Source organism: Ipomoea triloba, chromosome 11 (assembly GCF_003576645.1).
Source record: "Ipomoea triloba cultivar NCNSP0323 chromosome 11, ASM357664v1".
Lineage (NCBI taxonomy): Eukaryota > Viridiplantae > Streptophyta > Magnoliopsida > Solanales > Convolvulaceae > Ipomoea > Ipomoea triloba.
This window is the reverse complement of record NC_044926.1, coordinates 6,427,007-6,442,054: the sequence shown is the minus strand read 5'-3', so window position 1 is coordinate 6,442,054 and position 15,048 is coordinate 6,427,007. Positions and strand designations below refer to the sequence as shown.

At 33.9% G+C, this 15,048-nt stretch overlaps 1 long non-coding RNA gene across 1 annotated transcript; it reads left to right on the top strand.

Moving 5' to 3' along the window:
• Window positions 1–1,773: 1,773 nt before the first annotated feature.
• Window positions 1,774–4,782, top strand: LOC115997157. The gene is made up of 4 exons (XR_004093692.1): window positions 1,774–2,820; window positions 3,395–3,453; window positions 4,213–4,243; window positions 4,746–4,782. It is a non-coding gene; the product is annotated as an uncharacterized LOC115997157 (long non-coding RNA).
• Window positions 4,783–15,048: the final 10,266 nt, after the last annotated feature.

Genomic DNA, 15,048 nt, shown 5'->3' with positions numbered 1-15,048 from the left:
TGTGTCATCATTTTCCAAGAACACAATTATTTTATTAGGAAATTTATTGAGATTTGAGAATACATTTAAGGGCATACATCCATAAACTTGACTAGAGTCTAGACTATAGAGTACTAGACAAAGAAATCCAGATTCAGGGTTTCAATTTTCAAATTTCAATTTCAGATTGGGAGACTGTAGTATTTATACAGCAATTGTTTCCCAATTCATATTCCATCATTATCTGGATTTCTATAAACGGGGCTTCCACTTGACAACTAGTATATGATAACTGATTAAGTTATCAAACTAGGGTTTTTAAATTGTTAAAATTCCAAATTCAACTAGGGTTTGAAAGAAACATGAAACGAGTCAGTGCTCCCACCAGAATATCAGTTCACAGATTCACAGAATAATAGAATATCACAAAATCGCTAACAACTAACAAAGTAACAAGTATGCGACGAGTCAGTGCTCCCACCAGAACATCACAGATTCACAGAATAATAGAATATCACAGAGTCAGTGCTCCCACAAGAAATCCAGAATATCACATAATCGCTAACAGCCTAACAGAGTAACAGATCAAACTATCAAAGTAAATAAACTAGGGTTTGAATACCTACTTCCTTTCTCACAAAAACCCCGGAGAACAAGGGCTTCTAGCACAGATATCACCAGATGAACAGCCGAACGGTCTCCGACAGGGCGACAGGCACCAGTAGGGCGTCGGGCTTCCACCAGTTGAACTCGAACATAACCACTCAACCAAGTCACCAACGAAGAACGAGAGTCAGAGAACTCAGAGTCTCAGACTCTTAGAGATTTAGAGAAGTCGAGAACGACAACACTAGAACAGAGAGGGATCGCGATTCGCGACTGAGGTCTGAGAGAGTGAGAGAACTCAGAGAATGAGAGAAATGAGAGAAATCAGAGAGTGAGAGAGGTCTGAAAACCCTAGGATGAGTCGCGACTGCGCAAATGAGGAGTTACGAAGCCTCACGCCCTATCTAAGGATATATATACTACAACACCAAACGATGTCGTATAACACGTAGCATATCTAACCCTAGATTTGATCGGGTAATCGGACGGTTCGGATGAGTTGTTGGAGCCCCCAACCCGCAGCCGATTAACCGACGTCGTTTCAGACGATCGGTTCGGTTTTCCCAGTTCGGGTTCGGCCCGGTTCGGCAGTCGCAATTCGGCCGGCGGTTCGGTCGGTTTTGTCGGTTTTTTCGGGTCCTGCTCAGCCCTACAGATGTCCGAAAGCCTAACTCACCCGTCACAAATGGAAACCAAGGCCAAATACACTTCCCTAAAACCTCAGTTTTTCACAAATTGCAGCAAAAAGACACACGGTTCGTCAAGAATCCAAGATTTAAAGACCGGAAAGCGATTTCAACTGCATTGCGATTTGAAGAATTCAGATGCGATGCAAGGATCATACAGCACTTTCTCATCAGTATAGGGTAATCTGTTCCCTTTCTCCGTATATTAGATCTACGGACCTCTATTTGAGTTTGAATTTAACTAACGGGAAGGAAACCATTTCTATTCATAATCTGCGAATTTTTTATTATTTTTTTTTGAAAATAAAGAAGCTAATTCATTAATCATAGGCTGAAACGTTCCTAATCTGCGAATTTTATTTTATGGTATTGATTATTAGTTACTTTTTTTTTTGTCCAAAGCCCTAGCTAATATCTTCCCAGGTCAAATCTAAGTACAGGCACGGAGAGAAGCAGAAGACAGACAGAGCTGCGCCACATATGATGCAAATTTATACTTATAAAAATAAGTTTTCTCCATATATATACAATAATTGTTCTAATAATTGTTCTTTATGCTATATCTGAGATGTTTAATACCAATACATATATCATAAATGTATATATGAATTTCAAAAAATAGGGGGAATATAAAAGATAAGTATTACGGAGTACAATAATTGTTGATAAAATTATCTATCAAATTACTTCATTGTGAGAATAAATTGCCTGAGAAGCTGGACAATAAATATCAATAGTTCTATGAACATAAGTGATCTCCCTACATGCAATTAATAGGAAATTTCATACTGCCAGCAAATTTCATACTGTCAGCAAAAGTGATCTCCCTACTTTTTATTGTAATGATAGTCACACTGAAGAGGCATACTTTTGTACACATACACTTCCGACTCAAAATGGATTAAAATAATGTAAACAATGTCTTTGAGATCAGTTAAAAAACATATGAAATATAGCTGTATGTAAGTTTACCTTTATTTGAATGGTCATATTTTCTCTTGGAACCAATAATTGTTGAATGCTCTAACTTCATTATTTTCTTCCAAATTGTTGCTTAGAATCTACATTTGAATGGTGAAAGTGAATTTGAAGAAAGATTTCCTTACTCCCTTCAAAGAATTGGCAATTTATATTAGATTAAATGCATTGGTAATGGTAGTATAATAATTACTAATACTGTTGTACTCAAAAGTATTCCCTATTTTATTGGGAATAAGAGTGGTCTGCATTTTTCATTTCAATGTAAAATTATTGAACTGAATTGGTTCTGTAGTTCTGAATATAATTTTTTTTTCCATACAACTTCTTCATAGAATTAATATATACAAAATACATAAATATATATATAGGCACATATATAGATATACGTATTCATTAGCTAAATTTGTCCATAACACTATAAACTGATCAGAATCAGTAACTTTTGGCTTATCAACTTTTGCAGGTAAAAAAACAGAGATGATGATACAAAAAGGTGATACAGCAGGGTCTATGGTTAAGAGCAGGGTCTATGGAATTCAATTATGAGCAGAAAATTGGCTATAAACAGGTAACAATGCCTGCTAATTTTACCTACCTCATGGTCTCTTATTATATTGTGTACAGAAAAATGAAACTAAAAGATAACTAAAATGACTTACTGTCAAGGATCCTAGCCCTGCAGAACTGCAGCAGCAGTATCACAGGTTTGACTGAAGTGATGACGTAATGTTGTACTACAAAAGACTTGAATAATTAAAAATGAGTCCAATAAATGAAATATGGTACACCATTGGTATAATAAAAGAACACTTTGAACACATTCCATAGTCCATTACAGTCTAAGCTTCTTGCCAATTATTATAATTTGATACATGTCCATTGGTTAACTGTTCTTTTACAGTCCATTAGATATTGTCGCACAGATTAAATTCCAATTTACATCTGATTTTGGTTTGGGTTTTTTAATGCACTTATTGGTATACTAATTTACATATGATCACATTGGGATTCTATGATTATTTCAGCGAGTTGCATTAATCGTACCTAAGTTGAATTCAATATCCATTATATTCTAATTAATGTGACTGTTATCCATTATATTCTAATTAATGTGACTGTATACTCTCTAACTATTTATGCAGACTGCTCAAAATACCATTAGTAATGCACGCTACCTATTTCAGTTTGCACTTCAGCTTAGGTAAGTGACTTACCAATTTACTACTACATTATAAATTCAGTTAAATGTCAGTGTGCTGAGTATTTATGCTCAAAGAAAACAATACTGGACTTAACATTCTACTCTGTTAGATAGTCCTGATTACCTTAAAAGTTAAAATACAAAGTTTATAGTCCATGGTGTGGCATTGAACAATGAACTTAACATACAGAAAAAACATAGAACATATTCATGTTATATGAACAACAGACTAACTCAAAAAAAAAAAAATTGATACATACAATGACCCTTTACAGGATAATTTTTTTATACATATCAAATGCTACATACTACTCTGTTACATAGATTGATTCCTGGCAAAACAAAACACAAAAAAAAAATAAAAAATTAGACATATATTATATCCCAAAAAACATACTTTAGGGTAAAAAATAAAAACACTGTAGCAAATTATTTACTCATTCGTGCACTGTCATGCATTTACTCAGTTCATGAAACAAATTCTGTTCTATATGTATACTATAGCATACAGTCATACACTGTCATCATACAGTTAGTATATATGCATGTATTACGGTGCTTTGTAATGAAATAAATACTGTTCAATATGTATACTGTAGCATACACTGTCATGAATTATCACAAATTCTATTACATTTAAACATTCAAATATGTATTCAATATGTATACTGTAGCATACCATATTTTAATTACTTTAATTCAAATAATGCATGTTTAAACTTATTCCAATACTCTTAGATATTCATTACCTCTTAGCAGGCAAATGGGAGCTCCATCAATTTGCTGACAGGTACATGCTCTTCTTCATATAGAAAACTATCATTTTACATTTAAAAATTCATTAGGCTTGCTTTAATTAAAGAAGTATAAAATAGTATACACAAATAAGATAAAAGTAAATTAAACATTAGAATTATATCACAACACTCAACAATGCAAGAACACATGAACAACAATTCAATATGCATACATTACATAAATAATCCTATCTACATAAGTATTGAACAATTGCATTTTGTAGAGAAGGTATTAGTTACTATGTATTCCTTCATTTTTTAATCCCATAAATGAGTTACTGTTTTTTTCACATATTGGAAGGCAGCCCCCAAAAAATAAAAATAGAGGCCCTAGATATTACTTGGATCTACTTTGCTTTGCTTCAAAATGAATAGGATCTGAGATAAAGAATCAACACAAATTTGCTTTAAAAACACCAAAAATTACAAATAGAAGTGTATACCTTTCCCATGTACTCTGGCTACAAATAGATTCTTGACGTTTTCCCTTGCCAGGATCTAATTCGGAAGGCTGCTTTCCCTTGATGTTTTCGCCGGTCCGGCGAGGCTTCCGGCATCACTGCTGCCCTGCAGCCTAGTTCGGTCACCAATTCAGATTCCTCTACCAAAATGTATTTATAGAACTCCATGGATGGCAGATATGAATGTATCCTATTAATGATGGCAGATATGAATGTATCCTATTAATGATAACCCATCGATATCTTCAATAATATCTGCATTGATACACAGCAGCCGGCATTGAAAGGATTGAAATCGAAATACGAAAGGGTTTAAGCAACTTTCGATAAAAAAGTATTAATAGCCTAACGTTTTACGAAAAAAAGTATAAATATAATTAAGTTTGTTACCTTTCAGACTTCTATCTATCACAGGATTAACCTAATGTTTTACCCCTAAAACGGCGCCGTTTAATTGTGGGCGGGAACTTTTGCCAAATTGCATTAACTGCTCTTCTTATGGCTATTTTATATTAGAGATTTGTTTGGAAATAATATGTGTTTGAATTATACTTTAAACCATCTTTAATAGTTTAAATTTAAATAAATATTGAATTTAACTAGCATTTTCACCCGTGCGTTGCACGGAATGAATTTGTTATAATATTTTAAGAAATATTTGAATCGATATACAATTATATAAATTATAACATCGAATATGAGTATGAATAAGTGTATAAATGCAATTATAGTATGAGTCTTCCTTGCATGCAACAAATATCACAAAAAATCAGTGTTCTAAAATAAGTGTATAAATGTAATAGGTAGATAATTTACATTATTGCATCATATTTATTAATTTAATTACTTGTCGGTTAGTTATTGCAAGATCTTGAGGTACACTTATATTTTGATATTCAATAAGTATAACTATATTAGAGAAAAATTTACATGGGAGTAATGGGATAATCAGTTGAGTAATTGTTGGTTGACCGTAGAGCGTTGTGTTGGAGGAAGAAGATGATATATAGTGAAGATGATATTGCCCTTCACTATATATCATCTTCTTCCTTCAACACGTTGATATTCTCAGGACAAATAACTGTTGAAAAAAAATTAGCATAAAATGGCATTTTACTAGCAATATTGTGGTACAAATATATGTGGGGTCCACTTTCGATTTGGGTCGGGTCAAAGTGGATTCGTGTTCTTCGTAGTTAGACGAAAAGATTGATATATTGTACGCTCAAAACTGATAATGGGTGAATGAGAAATTGGTTCTCAAAGTTGACCCATTTGAGATAGAAAAATATAGAGAAAAACCTTTCAAGTAACTTCTGTCCCACATTGGTTTGAAAAGTGGTTTGCACCACTACTTATATAAGAGTTTTTCTAAGACTTATTGAATTGTATAGCATAGAGGCTCTCTCTCGCGCGGTGGGGGGGTGTGCAAATGAAATCCCAAAATAAACTTAAAAAGGCTTGACTCGTGCGCCGACACCTGCATGCACGAATGTCGTTCAGAAAATTGGTTGGCCTTGCGGGTTGAATTATGTCAAATTTTCATATTTTTAACAATATGATATTGTTTTTATTAATAGTATAGATTGCATTGCAGAGAAATATATATACTGAATTATTACCATTAGTAATTCTAGTCTAGAATTGTATTACGAATAGGAACGTAGGAAAGAATATATATTTTATTAGGAATTCTATTTTAATTTACAATTGTATTAGCGATAGGAATTGTATTACCATATTTTACAATATTACGCAAATCATAATATTATAGTTCTGTTTTGGGCGGGAAGTTAAAACTTAGGATATTGTTTTTATTAATAGTATAGATTGCATTGCAGAGAAATATATATACTAAATTATTACCATTAGCAATTCTAGTCTAGAATTGTATTACGAATAGGAGCGTAGGGAAGAATATATTTTATTAGGAATTCTATTTTAATTTACAATAATTAGCGCTAGGAATTGTATTACCATATTTTACAGTATTACGCAAACCATAATATTATAGGTCTGTTTTGGGCGGGAAGTTAAAACTTAGAATATTGTTTTTATTAATAGTATAGATTGCATTGTAGAGAAATATATATACTGAATTATTACCATTATTAGCAATTCTAGTCTAGAATTGTATTACGAATAGGAGCGTAGGGAAGAATGTATTTTATTAGGAATTCTATTTTAATTTACAATTGTATTAGCTATTTTATTAGGAATTCTATTTTAATTTACAATTGTATTAGCGATAGGAATTGTATTACTATTTTAATTTACAATTGTATTAGCGATAGGAATTGTATTACCATATTTTACAATATTACGCAAATCATAATATTATAGTTCTGTTTTGGGCGGGAAATTAAAAATTAGGATATTGTTTTTATTAATAGTATAGATTATTTGTATTATGTTAGAGTAGTTATAAACCCTTATAAAAGTGATAGGAATAGTAACAATGCAACTACATTCCTAATTTTGTTTGGTTGCTTAGGGTTTAGAACAATGAGATGTTAATACTATCTACCCTTATTTTTCATAAATCGTTGTTGTTTAATTCTGAGATTTTTTTTACCATGTGTTTTATTAAATCATAAAAACATTCTTTTAGTTTAATGTTCATTGAAATCAAATTATTCACTCTCCATTTGTCGTTTAATATTCCTCAGTGTATTTTAATGGGCAACCATACTCTACTATCCCAGACTGAGAACTACAAATATCACAATGAGCATTAAGTGTTAATTTTTTGTTGTTACAAAGATGTAACACTAACCAAATTTTAAGAACTGTGTTACAAATTTTAAGTGCTCACTTTGTATGAGCAGACATGTTAGTTTCCCAGGTCAAGTTGGAGCTACATGGAAACTAACATGTTGCAAATTTGGAGCAGACAACAGCTCTGAAGCTATATCAGACTGTCAAAAAATTAGGTTTGGTGATCTCCACTATTATGGAATTATAATTTTTAAAATATTTAAGGGCTATGCATGATTATAACCTATTATGATGCAAATAAACCAAAAAACACAAACTACAACAAATCATCAATAACATGTTATGCAAAAACTTACCTCCTTCTCGTGAAATAAACATTCGCGAGACTTTATAGTGTTGCTGACCACTCGATCTACATCTGGTAGATTCGAACACACCTTAGTTTGATTGAACACCACTCGATCTGCTGCATCTGGTAGATTCAAACACAACTTAGTTTGATTGAACAGGAGGTCATCATCGGAGTGAGTTCATTGGCAATGACGAACAAAAACGGAGTGAGTTCGTTGGCAATGACGAACAAAAACGCGCCATTTGGTTGGCAACGATGAATAGCAGATGACAACGAATGTATATATGTGTAGTTATTTTCCCTGCGTTATAGCTGTATAGAACTATCGCAATTTTCATACCTAACAAAAAAATGCTCCCATTTAAATAGTATAAGCCAAATGATTGTGGCCACATATTTCTTAACAAATCTTGGCTACACACCAACTTGTGGTGAATAATAAACCAAGACTAAATCTCTAGCATTTTTTAGAACCACAGAAAAAGTCATAGGCTCTGTTTGGTAAATGGTTGTTGGCTGATTGGGTTAGAAGGTATTATTTGTTGATAATATTGGCTGATTGTAGAAAGTTGTTTGATAACTTGGCTGTTTGCTGATGGCTGTTTGGTATAATTTCTTTTCTCAAAAAGCTAATTGAAAATGCTGCTTTGAGTAGCCTTTTGAATTTTAGTATTTTGGAGTTACAAAAAGCTTATTAACCATACAACTAATAGTGGTTAAATAAGCAAAAATTGGCTGATAGGCTGATTATTTACCAAACAGGGCCATACTTGCATTTCCCCAACATTTATAACTGAGGAACGATGAACAACATATTACACCGAACTATTGTAACGTTAAGGAAACCAAACAACACTACGATAATAATGAATGTAATGAAAAACGAAGAGCCGTCTGTTTTCAATTCATTGAATAACAACAATCATTATTGCATGGACCATGATCCACACATACCAAAAATAAAAAAGTACATTATTTTTGTACTAAATGTACATTATTTTTTAGTACATTATTTTTGTACTGAAGGTACATTATTTGATAGTATCTATCAAATAATGTATTTTCAGTACAAAAATAATGTACTTTTTATTTTTGATCTGTGTGGACCATGGTCCATGCAATAATTTGCCGAATACCAACTGTTCGCATACCCTTATCATAAACATCATCTTTTTCCTATACTAGTATTTCACCCGTGCGATGCACGAAAAATATAAACATATATACATATATATATATATTATAATTAAATGCACTAACAATATGTACATGACTACAATGTTATATGATTATAAGTATTATATTGTATAGATAGAAAAAATTAAAGGATTTGTTTATAAGGATGTTAACAAAACTAATTAATCAATTGAATCCTATCATATCTATAATCTATATCTATAATCTATCATCTATAATCTATAATCTATAATCTATATCTATAATCTATAATAAAGCAAAATACTTTGGTGAAAAGTTTCCGCTCAAGAATTGTGGATAAACGGCGCCGTATTACTGAAATAAAATTTGCGCCAAAGGATTTTGCTATGCCGGAAAAGAATAGGTTATACGAAAAATTTGGGCCAAAGGATTTTGCTATGCTGGAAAAGAATAGGTTATACGAACAGTGTTTTTTGGAAATTAGACTCCTTAATGTTTTATACTTCCTATCTATTAAATAGTTTACATTGAAGTCTGATCAATATTTAAACTCGGCGGCTATTTGTTTGCTTCCATGAGTGTTATTATGATCTTTGGTTCCCGATTCATTACCATTGACAGGCTAGGCTATAAATATGTCTTTATACCATTAGCTACATACAACAGCGGCTAAACAATTACCAGTTGCGATTCTTATATTCAAGAGTCTGAAACTATGGTGCCGTTGTTCATCACTGCGAATGTAATTTCACCAATGCGGCTGAAATGTGCAATCAAATTGTGGTGCGTTCGAATCTATTTGATCCCCGATCATGTTGTTACCAGTTTCTATTAAGTCGCGCGAGTGCCTATTCCATGACAAAGAGGTAATCTTATGTGCATGTTTGTTACTGCAATTTTTTTTTTCCGGTTTAGTTGATGGTTGCAATCTGTTGACCAGTTACATATTAGTTCTTATAACAGAAAAATATATTACATCACGGTATGCATCTTAGATAATTATATAAGGTCGATACCTGAGTTTGATAAACCCATGGCCTCTTATTATGCTAAAACCATGGCCACTCAAGTGTAACTTGATGTACTGTAATTTGTTACAAAGACCTACATAGGTATGGAAAAATTCAGTGCAAACTAAAAACAATTATATGAGCCGTAAGAAATAGTTACTGTATTTCTCTCCGGGTAGCCTAACATCTTTTTACTATCTTTTATGGTAATTTTTATCCTTTACTAATGTAGAGGAGGTTCTAACAATCATGTCTAAAAAAAATAATGAAAGAGACGAATCATGAAAATAGGCAGGCATATTGGGGCCAGACACGAAGAAACCACCTTATACATATAGAGATTGTGTGGAGGTAGAGATTGCAGGGTGTGTNAAATGTGTCAAACAACAAAAGCATGCCTTTCTCAGGAGTTATGTATAATATTAAATTAGTTTGTATTGTGTAGAAAATGTTGTTAGTGCGGATACAGTTTTGTTAACTAATTTTTTGGTATGTGCATTTTGTCAGTTAAGATTTGATCTTAAGCCTCTAAACATAATTACAATTACACAGTGTCATTGAACATGAATTCTTTATGCCACATACCTGGCATCAACTTTATCACAATCCCTTAAGGTGAAATAGCCCTTATCCACTTAAACCTGCAAAATCAAGGTCATATTGTCAATAACATTTTTCATATTCATTATGAGAAAATGTGGATAAGGTGATGTATTATACACACAGAGAAGGAAAAAACAGAACCAGACTACATATTAATTGAACATTTATTTTGTTTATTAACAATTTCAGCTTTGGGGCTTAGAATTACCTATGTATATACAATTTTACATGGCCCTCTTATTCCTATTAAGCTTTTAAAATTAAGCAAGAAGAACATGTTGACTGCATACTGTCAATGTGATGGAAAACAATTGTAATTTGGAAACCATTTCAACAATTTGCATTGGTTATATTTACAAAAATCAAGGGAAGAGGTGGGGGTGTAGTTGCTAAATAAACCACCTACTGCACTGACATCATTTCATATCTGCACTGAGAGAGAGAGAGGACGGATCAGTGGAACTGAAGAACACTTGGGCTTCTGAAAATTTTTTCATCAACTGCAATTTCCCTGCATTATGACTAAAGACAAAAGTTTATGGTTTATCATCTTCAAGGAATTTTTAGTAATGAGGAAGATTACTTCAATCACCAGGGCAGAAAAAGGAAGCAGGATACATATAACAAAGGTATGGGTTTAAAGTTTAAACCTTATTCAAATCTTCTTAACCTTTGTATGATGATAACCTACAAAAACTAAAATATAATGTTAGTTCCAAAAATTATATCACAGGCTTTTACATAGTGTATCCCACAATGCATGTATATTATATCCTGTGGATGAATATTATATCCTGTGGATGATGGACAAACGGGAAACTCTAACTAAAAGTTTTAATGTTAAGTGCCCTATCAATTACCTTTCGTCAATAGTAGAAACAAAAATCCTAAAATCATTGGAATTATACAATAAAACTGTAGTGGTGCAACAACCGGAAGTAATTTGAATATTATAAACTAACAAATCCTTTATTTATTAATCTAAATAGGTGTTTGTTTCTGATGTAGTGATTAGCCCAATTACTTATAAACTAACAAATCCTTTATTTATTAATCTAAATAGGTGTTTGTTTCTGATGTAGTGATTAGCCCAATTACTCAACAAGATTCAGCAAAGGAGTTTACACAAAGCGGAAGTGGACCGGTTAGGAGAAGTCTGCTTGATGAATTCTCAAGCACACAGTTCAAAGAGGGTACATGAACGTATTATCAAGAAGAAGTTGACTTTAAGTTTATATTGTTGAGTTGTATACATTTCTAAACAATGATTTTTTATGTTGGTTGTGTCCTGAACAATTATGCCATGGATGACATGCTCTAAATTGTTGTTTAAACAAATCTATTTTATTGTGTTATATTCTGTTGGTATGATTTTCTTATCTTGCATATAAGTATGGTACTACAGGTTTCCAGACAGCAAGAAAAAAATAGCTGCACAATCAATGATGATAGGAGAATGTGAAGAATATACATGACTGTATAAGTGTACAGAATATTGCTAATGAAAAACATGCTTTATTTGACCAAGATATGGAACTAAAAGGGATTATTATAACAATAAATCCCTCAACTAGAATTGCACTCAAAGTAGTGTAATTCCCATAAAATCAAACTAAGGAAAGGTATATGAATGTAAATGTAAGTTGTAGGTGATACATACAAAAATATAGCTTCAAAAATATAACTGCTTAAAATCATGCTAAGAGCCTAAGACAATTACTTTTAAGGCAATTTTAAATGATCATCATGAACCATAGTTGGATCATAATTAATTTTGCTAGAACTGATGATTTATAAACATTGCAGCATTTACAACCATCTATTGATAATAAATGATATCAAACTATAAATAAAAAACATACTCAGTTTGAATTCAAAGGGAATGATGAATATATCTTTAAGGAATGAGAGTGCAAGATTAATGGTACATGAATATATCTCTATTTACCTGTATCATGAAATGGACACCTATTGTAGAGGTCTCCTGACAGATCAAACTCAACATCTTTAATGTTAAGTAGCCCTATTGACTATTAATAGGGTCCAATTTGTGTACCTACACCTGAAAACAGCCATTATAGGATAAATAATCAAACTATTTGTATTCCATAGTTATAAATGTTGTAGAGTAATAGGAGAAACATTCAGACTATTAGTATTCCATAGTTATCTTATTACCTAGAAAATAAGACTAGAAAATAAGAAAAACAATCACTTACAAAAAGAAATTTACAGACTATGAGTATTCCATAGATATATTATACAGTATTAGTATTCCAGAGTTAAACCTGTGTACATATCTAATGATGATATACAGACTTTCAAGAAATTGATTCACATATCTGTGAATAAACCCTAGAAGAAATAAGAAAAACAAGAAAAACATAGATCTACAAATATTAAAACTAGATCAAAAGAGAACAAATGTAGGCGAATCAAATGTTCTACATAAACAACTGCAACGGCCTGCTGTACACGAATAAGAATTGACAAAGACGAAACGGTGACGTTTGACGATTGCGGTTAAAGAGCCGTTAGAAGTCCTTCGCGAACGACGTCGTTGGATTGACAGTTGAAGGAAGCCTTCAGACGACGCCGTTTAAGTCCCTGGGAGGGAATCAGCTGCAACTCCAGAAAAGAAGGAATGTTGTTAAATTTTACATTCATCTTGTATTTAGCTGAGTAGTGGGATTCAGTTTTACGCTATGCTAATGCTAAGACTAAAGTTCAATTTCTCTCTTCTCCCTTCTTCCAATTTCTCAATCCCTAAATCCCCAAATTCTTTCCCCAATTTCTGTTGTGTTCTCAAGATCGCTACAATTGGTATCAGAGCTCTGCACCATGGATGAACGAGTTCAGACACTGGAAGCTGCTGTGGGTGAGCTTCACACCCAGACGCAGGCTACTCAACAGTCAGTGGCCACCTTGACAACGCAGGTTACAGATCTGTCTAGCCAATTTGGCAGCCTGCGAGAGGAGCTCCTTCAGTTACTGAGGCTCAATAGGCCAGTACCTCCAATCTTCAACAACTCCCCCGGCCAATCTTCAGTGAACGGGAGGTTTCCTAGAGAGCCAAGTAGGGCCGAGGAATGTCCCACTGGGAGACTGGACAAAGCTCCCATGCCAGACCCTATTGTTGCTGATAAGGAGGATCAAGAGGTGGCAACTCCCAGAGGGTTGGATCGGCCACCCAGAGTCAATACGGATTGGGCTCCCAGGAGGGGAGGTGTGGATGGCTTGAGGCAGAATGCTGGTCAGATCCACGAGATAACACCCAGGTATAAGGCTGAATTCCCAGTTTTTGATTACGCACAACCGAGATAGTGGATCAGTAGGTGTGAGAAGTTCTTCATAATTTCCCATGTCCCTAGGCATGAAATCATGAACCTCCTGTATGTGAATCTCACAGGAAGGGTAGGGCTGTGGTATGAAGGTTATATACATGGGTTGAGAGAGGATTTCCAGTGGGCTAGATTTGCAGAGGCTGTATGTAAGAGGTTTGGAGATGGTGGTGTGTCATTGATGGAAGATTTTGCTACTTTCAAGCAGAGTGGGGGGGGTAGATGATTTCACTGATGGATTTGAGGACTTTAAAAGCCTGCTGTTGCAATCACACCCTTATCTCCCTGAACACTATTTTGTGGAGAACTATGTTGCTAGATTGAAACCAGGGTTGAGGTGTTTTGTGAGAACAGATAGGCCTAGGAGTTTGGAGGATGCCATCTGGTTTGCAAGACAATATGAAAAAGAGTTGAAAACTACTGTCAATCCAAAAAATTCATCCTGGAACACCAAACCCATACAAACTGCTAGACCTTTATTTGCCAACCCAAATAGCCTCCCTAATCCAAACCCCAGTCACAACCAAAAACCAACCCCACCTATACCTAATATCACCACAAAAAGCCCTGAAATAAACCACTTTAAAAACCAATTGAGAGAGCAGAGGAGGTGTTTTAAATGTTTTAACCCTTGGCAGCCAGGGCACAAGTGTAGTGGACCTACCTTTAATATCATAGAGGATCAAGTGGAGCTGGGAACCCGGGAATTAGTGGAACATGAGGGTGAAAGATTGGAATCTGTTGAAGCTGAGGTTTCCCTATGTATCCTTGGGGACAAGGATCTGCCGGAGAGGGAGGTGATGCAACGGCCTGCTGTACACGAATAAGAATTGACAAAGACGAAACGGTGACGTTTGACGATTGCGGTTAAAGAGCCGTTAGAAGTCCTTCGCGAACGACGTCGTTGGATTGACAGTTGAAGGAAGCCTTCAGACGACGCCGTTTAAGTCCCTGGGAGGGAATCAGCTGCAACTCCAGAAAAGAAGGAATGTTGTTAAATTTTACATTCATCTTGTATTTAGCTGAGTAGTGGGATTCAGTTTTACGCTATGCTAATGCTAAGACTAAAGTTCAATTTCTCTCTTCTCCCTTCTTCCAATTTCTCAATCCCTAAATCCCCAAATTCTTTCCCCAATTTCTGTTGTGTTCTCAAGA